The 14,326-nt window shown below is 50.4% G+C and overlaps 1 long non-coding RNA gene across 1 annotated transcript; it reads right to left on the bottom strand.

Moving 5' to 3' along the window:
- Positions 1–3,181: 3,181 nt before the first annotated feature.
- On the bottom strand, positions 3,182–6,618 carry LOC147580280 (uncharacterized). Its single transcript, XR_015252729.1, has 3 exons — positions 5,833–6,618; positions 5,141–5,237; positions 3,182–3,359 (listed from the first exon to the last, which is right to left on the bottom strand). It is a non-coding gene; the product is annotated as an uncharacterized LOC147580280 (long non-coding RNA).
- Positions 6,619–14,326: the final 7,708 nt, after the last annotated feature.

Raw genomic sequence — 14,326 nt, 5'->3', positions numbered from 1 at the left:
AGTAACCTCTGTACCCTGAACTTTTCAGCCACGAGCCTTTCTGGGGTCCACGATCCGTACCAGATTGCTCACCCGTTCTGGAACATACCCTGCTTCCGCTTGCTCTGGCCGTGTTCTCAGTTTGGAACGGACACCCGTGTTTTGGAGGCTACCTCAAAGGCTCCATGTCAGAAACCCTTCCCATTCTGCTCTCGAATTCAGCTGAGCTACACCTGCCTCACACTCAAGTCCTGGGAGCAGGTGTGAGCCCTGGAGGGGAGCCTGTGTTTGAGGGCTGAGTCCCCCGGTGACCAGCAGGGGGCAGTGCACAGCAAGGGCTCTGGTACCATGTTCCTTCCTTCTTACTAACACCACGAGGGATCAGGGAATATTTATTGAGGCCTTACCTTGAGCTGAAGAAGGCTTAAATCACCTTCCATGGAACGTCTTATTTCATCCTTGTAACGTCCTACCCATGAGGTAGTTATTGTTATCATCCCCACCCTACAGATGAAGGACCTGGGGCTCAGAGAGATGAAGTGACTGGCCCAAGGTCACAAGGAAGGTGAATGATGGAGCCAGAAACACACCCCATGCCTGTCGGACTCCAGAGGGCTTGTTCCCTAAACAATAACTTGGTGTCTTAGGAAAGAGAACCAAATGCCCACCCCCTAGACGTTACCCAGATGCTGTTCTTTTCCGTTTAAGGTGGGTTATGTGGCCCAGTACGTGATCTATCTTGGTGAACATTCCGTGCGAACTTGAGAAGAATGTGTATTCTGCCGTTGTTGGATGACATATTCTATACATTAAATCCAGTTGATTGATGGTGCTGTTTAGTCCAACTGTGTCCTTACTGATGTCCTTCCCGCTGGATCTGCCCATTGCTGATGGAGGGGTGTGAAGTCCCCAACGACAAGAGTGGCTTGTCTATTTCTCCATGCAGCTTTTTCAGTGTTTGTCCTCGTGGTGTTCCCTTCCTAGGTGCGTACACGTTAAGGATTATTGTATCTCCTTGAAGAATTCGTCTCTTTATCATTATGCAATGCCCATTTTATCCCTGATTGCTTTTCTTGTTTTGAAGCCTGCTTTGTGTGAATTACTGTAGCTGTTCCAGCTTTCTCTGATCAGTGTTAGCACGGTATATCTTTTTTCATTCCCTTCCTTTTCACTTATCTGTGTCTTTGTTTTTAGAGCAGGCTTCTTGTAGACAACAGATAGTTGAGTCTTGTTTTTTGTTTTTTATCCCTCTGACAGTCTCTGTTTTTTAACTGGTGTATTTACACCATTCGTATTTCGGGTGATACTAATAAAGTTGGATTAATATTGACCATGCTCATAACTGTTTTCTGTCTATTGCAATTGTTTCTTTTCTTAATCTTCCCATCTATTTCTGCCCTACCTGGTTTTATGTGCTTCCATTTTCTCCCCCCTCTTAATATATCAGTTAAATTTCTTTTTTTTAAATTTTTTTTAACATTTATTTATTTTTGAGACAGAGAGAGAGCATGAACAGGGGAGGGTCAGAGAAAGAGACACAGAATCTGAAACAGGCTCCAGGCTCTGAGCTGTCAGCACAGAGCCCGACGCGGGGCTCGAACCCACAGACTGTGAGATCATGACCTGAGCCGAAGTCGGATGCTCAACCGACTGAGCCACCCAGGCGCCCCCAGTTAAATTTCTTTAAAACAAAATTTAGGGGCACCTGGATGACTCAGTCGGTTAAGCGTCTGACTCTTGATTTCAGCTCAGGTCATGATTTCACAGTTTCGTGGGTTCGAGCCCTGTGTTGGGCTCTTGTACTGACTGTGTAGAGCCTGCTTGGGATTCTCTCTCTCCCTCTCTCTCTCTGCCCCTCCCCCACTCATGCTCTCTCTTAAAAAATTTTTTTTTCTTTTTTTTAGTTGTTGCCCTAGTGTTTGCAATATATCTTTACAATGAATCAAGGTTCACCTTCAACAGCACGATACTGCTTCATGGCACCCAATACCAGCGTGCCCCCAGTCCCTCCCTCCCATCCCTCGTGACATTGCCAGCCTTCATTTCACTAATTCAAAGGCTATGATCACCTAATACTGGTTTTTTTTGCGATTATTTTTGCTTCTAGCAGTTATCCATTAGGTTAAGAATAAGAAAAATAAAATATTTTATTTGATCTTCATTATCTCTTCTCTGATACTCTTCCTTTCTTTATGTAGATCCGAGTTTCTGACCCACATATTTTCCTTCTCTCCAAACAACTTCTTTTAACACTGCTTGGAAGGCAGGCCTACCAGTGGCAGATGTCATTGATTTTGGTGACGGGGTGTTCCCAACACACACAGGTTACACCTGTTGCCATGGTCCCATGGTTCTTGGATATTCTGTTTCTTTTCTTTTCTCCCCCCATTCCTTTATCTCCTTATGTTTCATTTTTAGAATTTCCTTGTTTGTTTGCTTCCTGCCCTGTTGTCTTTGGGTTTCCCTAAGAACTCCTTCTGAAAGAGAGTCTGAGTCTTGTAGCTCTTTTGGTTGTAAACCACCCTTAGTATACGGGAGACCGGCTGCACTGGTGGTAAGATGTTGGGGAGGGGAAGCATCCTGTACTCTTTTATTATTAAATCTCCGATTTTTTCGTTGGCCTGACCCCCTGGGCTGTGACCTTCAGAAGCACATCTCGGCCCTCTTTTGCTCCCCTTAAATGAGATGGGAAGGCTAGAAAGGGTCAGAAGTGTCTAACTGTCCTTCCCCCAGCCAGGCAAGGCTCTGGGAAAGCAGTTTCTTCTGAAGGGTAGGTCTTTGTTACAGAAAAAGCTCTGGGCATATTGCAAAGTGTTTATTTTTTCTGCTCCAAACAGAAGGGGTTTTTCTCTGATCTTCATCATATGAACTGGGTAGGGCTCCTGGGGGTGAAGCCCATAAAATTCCGGGCGTCCCTAGGAGGGGACCAAGTTTGTAACTTGCAATCCAGTCCACACCCAGCTTCCATCAGGCCCTCACAATCACCATCTAATAGCAACAACACAATAATAATAATTCATTAATAAATAGAACGGGAGAAAGCCTTTGGAGATAACGGGGATGTTCATGGCGTAGTCGATGCTGATGGTTTCACAGATGCACGCTTAGGTACACGCTCGTCAAGTCGTATACGCTAAATATCCACAGCTTACTGTATGTCAATCACACCTTAAAAATGTGTTTTTAGGACTGCCATGGCGCGGGGTGGCGGGGGGGCGGTGGGAGGGTATAGAAATTACCATTTAAGTAATCCTAAGAGTTACTGGTTCTGGTGGCTTCTGCCCCCGATGAGCTGATCCTGGTTGTGCTTCTGCATATTCCCCCTTCTCTCCAGGTTTCAGGTTGGCAGTTTGCCCATTGGCCCTCCTTCTCTGCTGGACCTAAAAGTTGTGGACTTTGGGGCACCTGGGTGGCGTCAAGCGTCCGACTTCGGCCCAGGTCATGACCTCACAGTCCATGCGTTTGAGCCCCGCTTGGGGTTCTCTCTCTTTCCCTCTCTCGCTGCCCTCCCCCCCTCACGCTTCCTCTCTCTCTTAAAAATAAGCTTTAAAAAATAAATAAACAAAAGGTGTTGACTTTTAGCTTGTTCAGCTTTCTCTTGTTGTGACGATGGGAGTGGCAGGTTCCCAGCTCTTCACACATCCGAGCTGAAACCAGAAGTAACCCCCTTGGCTGGCATTTTAACACATCTGTCAAAGGCCTGCCCTCCCATCATGGGACAGAGGGACAGGCTATGTTGGCAGAGTAAATCCGGGAGCAGCTCAACCCACTACCGGTCCACTCAGCAAACCTGCCCTGCTCCCTGCAAGGAGGAGGCACCACCCTGGGGAAACTGAGGCCCTAGGGAAAGAGCCATGAACCGTGTCCCAAGGGCCCATCAGCCTCCCCATTCCTCTGCCGGCTCTAGCCTTCTGAATCCCTCTATCTCCTCCAGGGGCCAGACCAGGCTATACTAGAGGTAGAAGCGAGGGGTCATGTGAAATGGGTGTGAGACTGAGGTCAGGCTAGCCAGGCTAGGCCCACCAAGCACAAGCTCCGCCTTTCACCGACTGGCCTTCTACGGCTTCAATCCCTTGTAAGCTTCGAAAGGAACAGTACTTTCCAACTGCGGAGACGACGGAAGTGCTTGGCACTGAGCCTGGCATATCACAGGTATCCCACAAACACATTTCCTTCTTTCCCCCCAGGAGCCCCTGTCACCTCCGGAATCCAATCCGGTAGCCCTGCCTTGGCGCTGAGTGTTCCCCGGTCGGCACCGCCTTTCCGCCATCCCCCGCCCAGCCCAAGGGCTACCCAGAGGATGGAACGAAGGAAGTCTGAAAGCAAGTAACAGTGTTAATAGAGTTACATGCCAAGTACTGCTCTAAGTACTTGATGTGGATCCGCTGATTTGATCTACACACACGCAAAATGTATGATCTAGGAAATACCGGCATTCTAATTTTACCGGTACCGGTAGAAGTACCGAGAATCACAGCAAGAATCATAGCCAGTAAATGGCAGAGCCTGGGCTTGAACCCGGGAAGAGAGGGTAGAGGAAGTAAAGATCCCTGACCTTGGGAGGAGGACGCTAGGCAGAGGTCGAGTCCCTCGCACTATACTGGGTTTAGTTGTGTAGTTTAAGGACTCAAGTCTTCCTCCAGGGCCTTCGGGCTCCAGGGTTCACTGAGGGGATGTTAGTGCTAATGGGGGATTGGGAGCCCCAAGGGAGCTGGGCCAACCCTGTGAGACAGGAAGGGGCTTGGGGATGTGCCCCTGTGCCCCACCCGGGGCTTTCCTTGTGCTTCTGCTGCTTCTCAAGCTTGAATAAGCACAGGAACCCCCTCAAGGATCTTGTTAAAATGTAGCTTCGGATTTAGTAGGTTTGGGGTGGGGCTCAAGATTCCGAATGCCTAACAGCCTCCTGGGGGATGTTGCCGCTGCTGGTCTAAGGACCACCCTTGGACAAACAAGATTCTGGAAGCCCCACATGTCTCCAGCCCAGCTTCCTTCTGTCACTTCTTGCTTCTCTCACTCCACCTGCCTGTTTCCTTCTGTATCGCTGGCTCTGGAATGAGAGTTCTTGCCATGCCCCTTCCTAGGTGGCAGGGCAGCCTCTGAAGCGCACTCCAGAAAAGCTACCCAGCTACCCGGGGAAGGGTCAGCCACATAAACCAGTTACCCAGCACGGGCCAAGCGTGCACGTTGGGCCCAGCACCTTCCATCACCTCTAGATCCCAGAACGCTGGCTTCTGGCTCCAAAGCAGCACTTATGTCACCTGTAGAATGGAGACATGATCACAGAGCCTGCCCTCACGGAGTTGGCGGGGGGAATCGAATGTGTTGGCAGTGTAAAGAAGGCAGCCGGGTAACTGGCACCCAGTAAGCACCACTTGAGCAGCCTCTAATTTTTTCGAACGAATAACCAGCAGAGGTGGGTCTGAAGGTCACTTACAGATCATTAAGCACAGTAGCCCACAAACTTGACTGTGCGTCAGTATCGCCCGTGGGGTTTGTTAAAACACGGGTCTCTGGACCCTACCCCCGGAACTTCTGATTTAGTAGGTCTCGGGGGGGACCTGAGAATCTGCATTTATGACCGGTTCCCAGGTGATGCTGACGCTGTCGCTCCAGGGGCCGATGTCGAGAACTGGGGGGAACTGCTCTGGGGGAACGCCTGCCCCTGCCCAATGAGGAGGAGCCCGGAAGCCAGAGCTGGCAGGGCTAGGCCGGGTCACACCAGGAGGTAGGAGCTCCAGGGACACCAGCGAGGGGCTCTTCTGAGACCAGAGGCCCCTCCGCAGGCCTCTCCTCCAAGCCTGCCCCCTCTCGTCTGGCCCAGCGCCACAGCCCTCAGAAGGCCCCTTCACCCACCTTTGTTTGCATTCCCGGAGTCTGCGTCAGCCCGGGCAGTGGGCATGTCTATGCGGGCAGCCTGGCGCGGTCCTGGAGGCTGGCCCTATGCTCCAGGCCTCCTGGGTTGGTGCCGTAGTGGCCACGCAGGGCTCACTTAGCAGGCCAGTGACTCATGCTTCCTCCTGGATTCCGGGAAATGCTTCCCTGCTGCTGCCGCCTTTTTCTTGTTAAATGAGAACTTCATTGCAGACTTCCATGGAAACTTCAGGATGGGGAGGCAGGGGAAAAGATGGACAAATCCAGTCCCCAGAGGGGACCCAAGAATTCCATCTCTCTCTCTCTCTCGCTCCCTCTCTTTCTCTCCTACACACACACACAGAGTCACACACACACACACACACACACACACACACTCCCACCCTCTTGCCAGCCCTGGCCTGAGCCCCCAACCCACCACGGAGCTTTGGTCCAGCAGGGCCAGCCCCAGAAATGCTTGCTTTTATTAAAAAGGAATGGCCTCACAAAGGCACGACTGTAGGAAAGGTTGTAATTTGCCCAAATAAAACTTAATTTGATCCATGAAATAGCTGTGGTTTATTGTGTAATAGATGTGCTATGTGTTTCAATTTAATAGAAGCCAATATAATAGGGGGCCAGCTGGGGCCTCCAGAGTCCCCCTCTTTCCCACCACGCACAGTAGGGCCACACCGCCCTCCCTGATGGCGGGACCCTCCACCAGGAGAGGATGGAGAAGGGTTGGCCACAGACTCCTGGCCCAGACCGGGGAGGCCCGTGGGAGAAAGAGACAAGTAAGGGTGCTTGAAGGAAAAAAAAAAAAAAAAAAAAAAGGAAAGAAATGAAAACCACTCTTTTTCCAAAGCAAGGCTGTGAGTGTGTGAGTCTGAGGAGGGGGCTGGGGAGCTGAGTCACTTTCCTGTCCCCTGCCGGAGTGGGCGGGCCCCTGCCAGGGGCTGTGGGAGAAAGCAAAATGGTATGTCACCTGGAATGTGTTTGGGGGTGTCCCTCTGGAAAAGCCTTCAGGGGCAGTCCCTGGGATAGTGGGCGGCTGCCTTCGCCCCCAGAGCCTCTGTGTGAAGGCTGGCTGTCGCCAGGCTCAGCATGAAGGCAAGTACAGGCTGGGGGAGAGAGTCAGGGGTGGGAGGGGGGGCTCACTCAGATATGGTGAGGCTCCCAGAGAGAGTCCAGTCAGCACCCCCTGACCCCAGCCCGGGCCCAGAGAGGGCCCGTGAGCCGCACAAGGTCAAACAGCCAGGGAGCGGCTTGGCTGGCTGTCTTACAGCCAGTCAGGAGCGTTGACCAACTGACAGAGACCAGTAGGGGAGAGAAGGTGGGTAGGAGTAGCGGGACCTCACATTTGTCAGGTGTCTCCTGTGAGCCTGGTAATCGCCCTAAGCACGTCCTGTGCATTACCTCATTTAACCCTCACGACAACACTATATGGTAGGCAGTCGTGACCGGGGGCGGTGGCTCGTCCAAAGCCATAGTTGCCCCTGGACCTTCTGCTGCCTCCTGTAGGTGGAGACTGTGCCCCACCAGCAGCCCCGCCCATCCCCCAATCTGCTCTGCTCTGGTGGCTCCGATCCTGGGACCAGGTTGCTCCTGACTCATTCTCCCCATGAAGCTGCCATTAAAAGGCCTTTATTTGGCTCAGAGTAATGTTGGGCAAACCTCTGAGTCCCAGTTTTCCCATTTGTAAAATGACAGTAAGTACACATACCCCGCAGAGGCTGTTCTGGAGAGGAAGTGAGATACCATACAAGAGCATTTAAGCCAGGGCTTGGCACTCAGTAGATGCTCATTAAATCCATCTGTTTCGAACAACTCGCACTGAGAACGCCATATGCCAGGTACGTTCTGGACATCAGTTTGGGAGAGAGAACCATCTGGATTTGAATCCCAGCTCTGCCATTTGCTTTGCGGGAATCTGGACAGGTTATTTCACCTGAGCCTTAGTCTCACCACCTAAAAAATGGGCAGAACACTACCTACGCCACAAGGATGATGGGATAATGCAATGAGATAATAGATGGCATGTATAATAAGTGCTCAATAAATGATAGTTGTTTTATTATTTATTATCATCATTATTATTCTCTTTCTAAACTCTATTCCATGGCCTGTCCGCCAGCGGATATGACCAGTCTGTCTAGCGTAGTGCTGTTCTCCTCTGGCCTCCAAGGATTTCTTAGTCTATCTGTGAACTGGAGTTTCTGTGCTGAGGCTCAGAGAATTCTCTGTATCCCAAGAACCCCAAAACAAATCACATATGAATCCAAAGATGGAAAGAACAGAAAGCAGTTACCCTAGAAGCATCCGCAGGGCATGATCTTCTGTTCTTTCCAGAAAATGTCACCTGTCTGCCAAACCCACTACTGGGCTGGACACAGGTGGGTCTGTGGGGCACCTGGAAGGGCAGGGGCCTCATCAGGCAGGGCGGGGTCTTCTCTGAGAGCCAAACGAGGGGGAGAGGCACCCCATCACCCCCTGTGCACAGTGGCCATTCTCCTCTCCTCCCCTCCTGCCTTGCCAACTCCCACTGCTGCCTCCTGGGCCATGGGGAGGCCAGGAAGCCCAGTTAGGGAGCCACGCTGTGTCCTGGGATGGGGCGTAGAAAGGATTGGAATCCTGCAGGACCGGGACTTTGCTCAAGGTCCAGCCAGTGTGTGCGTGTGTGTGTGTGTGTGTGTGTGTGTACGTTTTTTTTCCCATCGTATTTTGTTGAGTTCCCTTAATCTCAGTGCCTTGCAGGGTGCCACAAGGGCCAAGGGAGGCAGTCATGTGTGGAAGCTCGCCATTAGACGACGCACACGGGAGGGACAATTTACCGTCGTTTCACACAGTCCAATTTCAATTAAGCCGATCACTGGCAGCTAGAAATGTTTAATTTAGACTCAGTCCCGAATCCCTTTTGGTTCAACATTTACTGTGGAGAATCTGTTTGTGTGATTGTATGATTTATAACAAAGTTGAACGTGACATAATAAAGCTAACACACACTCATTGTAGAAAATTTGAAAACTACGGGCAAGTATAAAACAGGATGTGAACATCACCCCTAACGACACAACCCGGAAGTGGTCAGAGTTATAGCTTATCTATATCTGCATCAATATCATAAGAGCAATATGGGTGCAGACATTCAGTGCTTTGTACGTGCCAGGGACTGAATTCAGTGCTTTCTGCTCTATCCATGTATATAAGTAAATGAAGAATCATAGTAGCTATATGTAGGGTTAGCACCTGCTTTTTTTTCCATTTGGCCTCATCACATGAAAACTTCCCCAAATAACTAAAAATATTCTAGGGCCGCCTGGGAGGCTCAGCCAGTGAAGCATCCGACTCTCGGTTTCAGCTCAGGTCACGATCTCACAGTTTGTGAGTTCGAGCCCCGTATTGGGCTCTGGGCTGACAGCACGGAGCCTGCTTGGGATTCTCTCTCTCCTTCTCTCTCTGCCCCTTCTCCACACTCAAGCACTCTCTCTCTCTCTCTCTCTCTCTCTCAAAAACAAATAAACTTAAAAAAAAATTAATATTCTCAAACATGATCTTTCCCTTTATAAAAATAACGCACACTTACGGTAAGGTAAACAGTCCAGAAAAATAGAAAGTGGAAGGAAAACAAACTTCGGTTGTACCTTGACCTCCCCTCCCATCCTCCCGGGCGCAATTGCCATTAGCAGTGAAGCATGGATTTTATTTTTATTTATTTATTTATTTATTTATTTTTAAATTTTTTTTTTTTTTGAGAGAGAGAGAGAGAGAGAGAGAGAGAGAGAGAGAGACTGCAAGCGGGGGAGGGGCAGAGAGAGAAGGAGACACAGAATCCAAAGCAGGTTCCAGGCTCTGAGCTGTCAGCATAGAGCCCAACGTGGGGTTCGAACCCATGAACCGTGAGATCATGACAGAGCCAAAGTCGGACGCTTAACTGACTGAGTCACCCAGGCGCCCCATTAAGCGTGGATTTTAAAGGCTCCATAATATTTTGTCACACAGATGTGCCATCATTTCTGTAATTCCATGTTATCGGATATTTAGACTGTCTTAGAGTTCTTGCTGTTACATAAAAAAAAAAAAGAATATTTCTCAGGAAAGATCCCCAGAGGCAGAATTGCTGGAACAAAGGGCATAAACATTTTTAAGGCTTTTGATCCATATTGAGAAACTGGTTTCCTGAAAGCCGCCCTGTTTAGAGTGTCATCTGCACAGAAGAACAGTGGTCTTGCCCATCTCACGTTATCTCAGCCCCACCGAGCGTTATGTATTATATATAAATAGTTGGGGTAAAGTGGTAAGTAAAAAATACCATCTCCCTATTTCAACTGAATCTTTTGTTTCCTAATGAGGTCACACATATTCGTACTAAAAAAAAAAAAAAAAAAAGAAGTTTATTTATTTTGAGGGAGGGGGAGGGGCAGAGAGAGAGGGAGAGAGAGAATCCTGAGTGGGGCTCAAACTCATGAACCCCAAGGTCATGACCTGAGCTGAAATCAAGAGTTGGACGCTTAACCGACTGAGCCACCCAGGTGCCCCCTTAGTTACCTACTTTTAAATATTTTTTTAAGTAGGTTCCACCCCCAGTGTGGGGCTTGAACTCACAACCCTGAGATCAAAAGTCAGATGCTCTACCAAATGAGCCAGCCAGGGCACCCCCTTAGCAACTTACTTTTAAACAAACATAAACTTAGTCACTTACACTTTCCCTCTTGTTAGTTTTCTTTTCAGGTCCACTGCCTAATTGTTTTTTCTATCGAGGTTTTTAAGTTTTTTCTTTTTGATTTGCAAGTGCTCTTTACGTATGCATTTTTATTTTCATTCTATTTATGATATGTTTGGATGTACAGAAGTTCCCAGTTCAAGTTAGGCGGATATATACATCTTTTCCATGATAATTTCTTCTTTACTGCTGTGCTTAGAGAGGCCCATCCCGTCCAGAGATCAAAATCATGCACATTTTATTCTAGTCGTTTCATGGTTTCATTGTTTTCACATTTTATGGTCTCATCCGTCTGGAATTTGTTCTGCTCCATAGTGCAAGGTGAAGAAGTCTGCCCCCACCCCCCACCATTTCCTGTTTCCCCAGCACCATTTATTTGAGCCAACCTTCCTTTCTGGGGGACCCTGTGAAGGGCAGCAGCCTCAGGCATTCTATCATCACCCCCTGAAGACACACGCTTGTGCAATACCTTCGGCTTATACTCCCCACGCACCAGGGCCCTCTGCCTCCCACTGGGGACACAGAAACTGACACAACACAGTTGCCACCCTCAAGCAGCTCCCAAGACGGCCAGTCACTAGACAAGCGCCATAAAATGTGCGAAAGGCTTGAATGGGACGGAAGTCTGGGTGCTGTGTGAGACTCAGCTGTCACGGTTTACCTGGGCTGGGTGAGAGGTTAGCTGGTAGGAGATGGGTCCCCGAGGAAAGGGCAGGTGAGCTGAAGCATGGAGGGGGTGAAGATATTAAAGGGTACGAAGGCACCCAACAGACAGGTAACCCACAGGGCTCTGGGTGGGCGGGGCCTGAGTGGGAGGAGACAATTCTCACTCTATGCCATTTTGTACCACGTGCATGTAACTTCTATAAAAACACGAAACATTCCTAAGGATTACTACTTAAAATGAATAGAAAGGAGTTTGACAATTAAAGTGCTGGCGTGGGTGAAGGGCATCCAGGAAGAGGGAACAGCATAAGCAAAGGCTTGGAGTCACAAGTTGGTCCAACTTATTTAGGGAACATTCTGATTTAGGGAACAGGTTCAGGCTAGAGAGAATGGGGGGCTGCAGACCAAGGAGGGCTTTATATGTCCCATAAGGAGCTGGACTTTTGTGGATAGTCAACAGACAGCTTTATGTAGGGGAATGACTTGGCCGGGGCTGTATGCTAAGAAGATCGGTCCGGCTGTGGTCTAGAGGGGAACAGAAGGAGCTTCTGGAGGCCTGTGGAGGGACCCATCATGAGACAGCTGTGGCGATGAAAGATTATGATGTGCCCAGAGCTGTTGTGGTCTGGGACTGCCCTGTCCAGCCTCTCCTTGAAGATAAGTTCAGCCTGTGGGCACCTGGCCACGAATCACTTTGGAATCCCACCCACAGGGGAGGATTCTGGGCCCCCCTCCGTCCAGGCCCCAGTCTCAGAGTGCTTGGCTTCTCTGGGGGTGAAAGCCAAGAGTATAAAAAAACCAACGAGCCCAAAGGCAACCAGACTCTGAATCAAGAGCGATCTCAGTCCAAACCCTGGCTCAGTCTCCGTGAGACCTTAGACAAATTACTGAGCTTCTCTGAGTCCCATTTTTCCCGGATCTGTACAATGGGGCAGATAGACCTGTAAAGAGGGTTAGCGAGCATGCAGTGGGAATATTCCCTTAGATAATGTATGCAAGTTGCCCACACGTGGGAGGGGCTCGGGCTATGTAAGCACCATACCACTGCTGTAAAGGGAATGAGTGTGGTAAAGGGAGAGTTTAGAAAAGGCACCGCTTACCCCAGAGGAGGAATGCCCAGGATTTCAGGCACAGGAAGGTAGGTAGCATCAGAGATGACAAACAACAGCTCATAAGGGAACCCTGGCCCAGGCCCTGTGTCTGAGTGGCCCTTTCTGCTTCTTTCCATCCCAGGCCTTCTACCAAGCCCTTCATTCCCTCCTCCTGGGCCATGTCTCAGACCACATCAATATTCACATCAGTACTTCCCAGAGCCCTGCTCCTGAGTTCATTTGTTCTTTGCAACCAGTCTGCTGAAGCAGATCTTAGACCCGTTTCACAGATGAAGAAACTGAGACCGCCCCCCCACCCCGCCGCCATATGGGGAGGCCGTAGTAGGGAGCCCACTGCCTGCTCCACATGCTCCCCCAGCTTGCTAAACCTCCCGACCATGGTGTCTGTGAACACAAGCCGAGGGGGGCAGGAAATTCTACAGACCAGGGTCTGTGAGGCACGGGGAAAAAACCCCGGCACCTCAGATGAGGGAAAGCTAGTGAGGTGGAACTTGGAAAGCACGGGAATAAGGGTCACGCAGACCTGGTCACAGCCACCACTTGGCTGTGTGACCTTAGGCAATGGCTTGACTTCTCTGCACTTTTGCTTCTCATCCGCAAGGCAGGCAGCATCCCGCAGATGCCGAACCATGTCTGTGAGCGTGAAACAAGAGAAGCTATGGTGCCTTCGCTACTTACTGCCGTGTAACTAATTACCTTGCTTTTAGAGAGACGACCTCCCAAGGCTAGTCAGCGTGATGTGTCCTGTCCGTCAACACCGGGTGCCAGGTGGCACGCATCAGCCCCATGGGATGTCGGAGTGACAGGGGTGGGCTGGGGCAGACTCCTGGAGGAGCTGGAGTTGGGACCATCTTACGCTGTTTTCTCATAACTTCTCGGTTTGGGAGGAAGGTTAAGGAAAACGTCTATCAGATCACGGTCAGAGCTGCCTGGCTGGGTGTGGCTAACACAGCAGTCAGTGAACCGAATGCACTGGCACCCGGGTGGGGGCGGGAGGCCTGCTCAGGGCCCCATCCCCTGTGAGGAAGGTCCTGACGTCTAAGGTGCTCCCTTCCCAGGTGCTGGCTTGTTGGTCTTCCTCCACGGCCAGTGAGCTCTACTCCAGTGTTTTCACTCCACCTGTTCCCAGTCATCCCTATTTGTGCCCAGACCTTTGTTCCAGAAGGACCCGGTGCAACAGTGACAGGGCATTTTTATAAAATTGAGCCAGACGACCAAACACGGGCTGCGTTAACTAAGGTGGCCGCTCGGGGAGCGTAAGAAGCAGCATGCCCGAGAATGGCTTGGGCTGAATGGCAAATTCTCAGAAAAGGTCTCTCTGTAACTCCCTACCCTTCTCATTCCCCAGGAGGCCGCTGAGTAGATGGTCCCCTTCTGGGGATGGCCACCATCAATGACCAAACCGCTTGAGTCAGGAGTTTGGACCAAGAGAAGGTGAGGGAAATTGACTTAGGAACTTTGACTCGCCAAGACCGTCCCTGTGAATGGCAGGGAGCAGGAAAGGTCATCGAGCACCATGTCTGTCGGCACTTTGTGGCGTGCCTGCTGGGGTAGAAGGCACACTGTTGTCACCCCGTAAAGGGCCCAGAAAGCTGAAAATGTGACACGATTGGTTTCCAGGGCCACCATGTTGTGGCTGGAACTGGCTGACCAATCAGACTGGAACACCACCACCATAACCCGGAGAAGTGTCAACAGCGAGGAGACGCCCACCCACAGCCCTAAGACGGGGTCAAAGGTTCAAGGCGGGGAATCTGCCTCAAGCAGGCAGGAGCCGTGCCCATCCTGAGACAGTCTGGTCAGCTTTTGGCGAGCGTTCCAGGCTTGGTGTGCGGCGTAGAAACACAGAGCGGGGCGCCTGGGTGGCTCAGTGTCTGACTTCGGCTCAGATCGTGATCTCACGGTTCGTGAGTTCGAGGCCCACATCAGGCTCTGTGCTGACAGCTCGGAGCCTGGAGCCTGCTTCGGATTCTGTGTCTCCCTCTTTCTCTGACCCTCC

Source organism: Puma concolor, chromosome B3, assembly GCF_028749965.1.
Source record: "Puma concolor isolate L17-30 chromosome B3, mPumCon1.1.hap2, whole genome shotgun sequence".
Classification (NCBI taxonomy): domain Eukaryota; kingdom Metazoa; phylum Chordata; class Mammalia; order Carnivora; family Felidae; genus Puma; species Puma concolor.
Note: the sequence above shows the minus strand (reverse complement) of the source record. Positions and strands in the feature narration are given on the sequence as shown.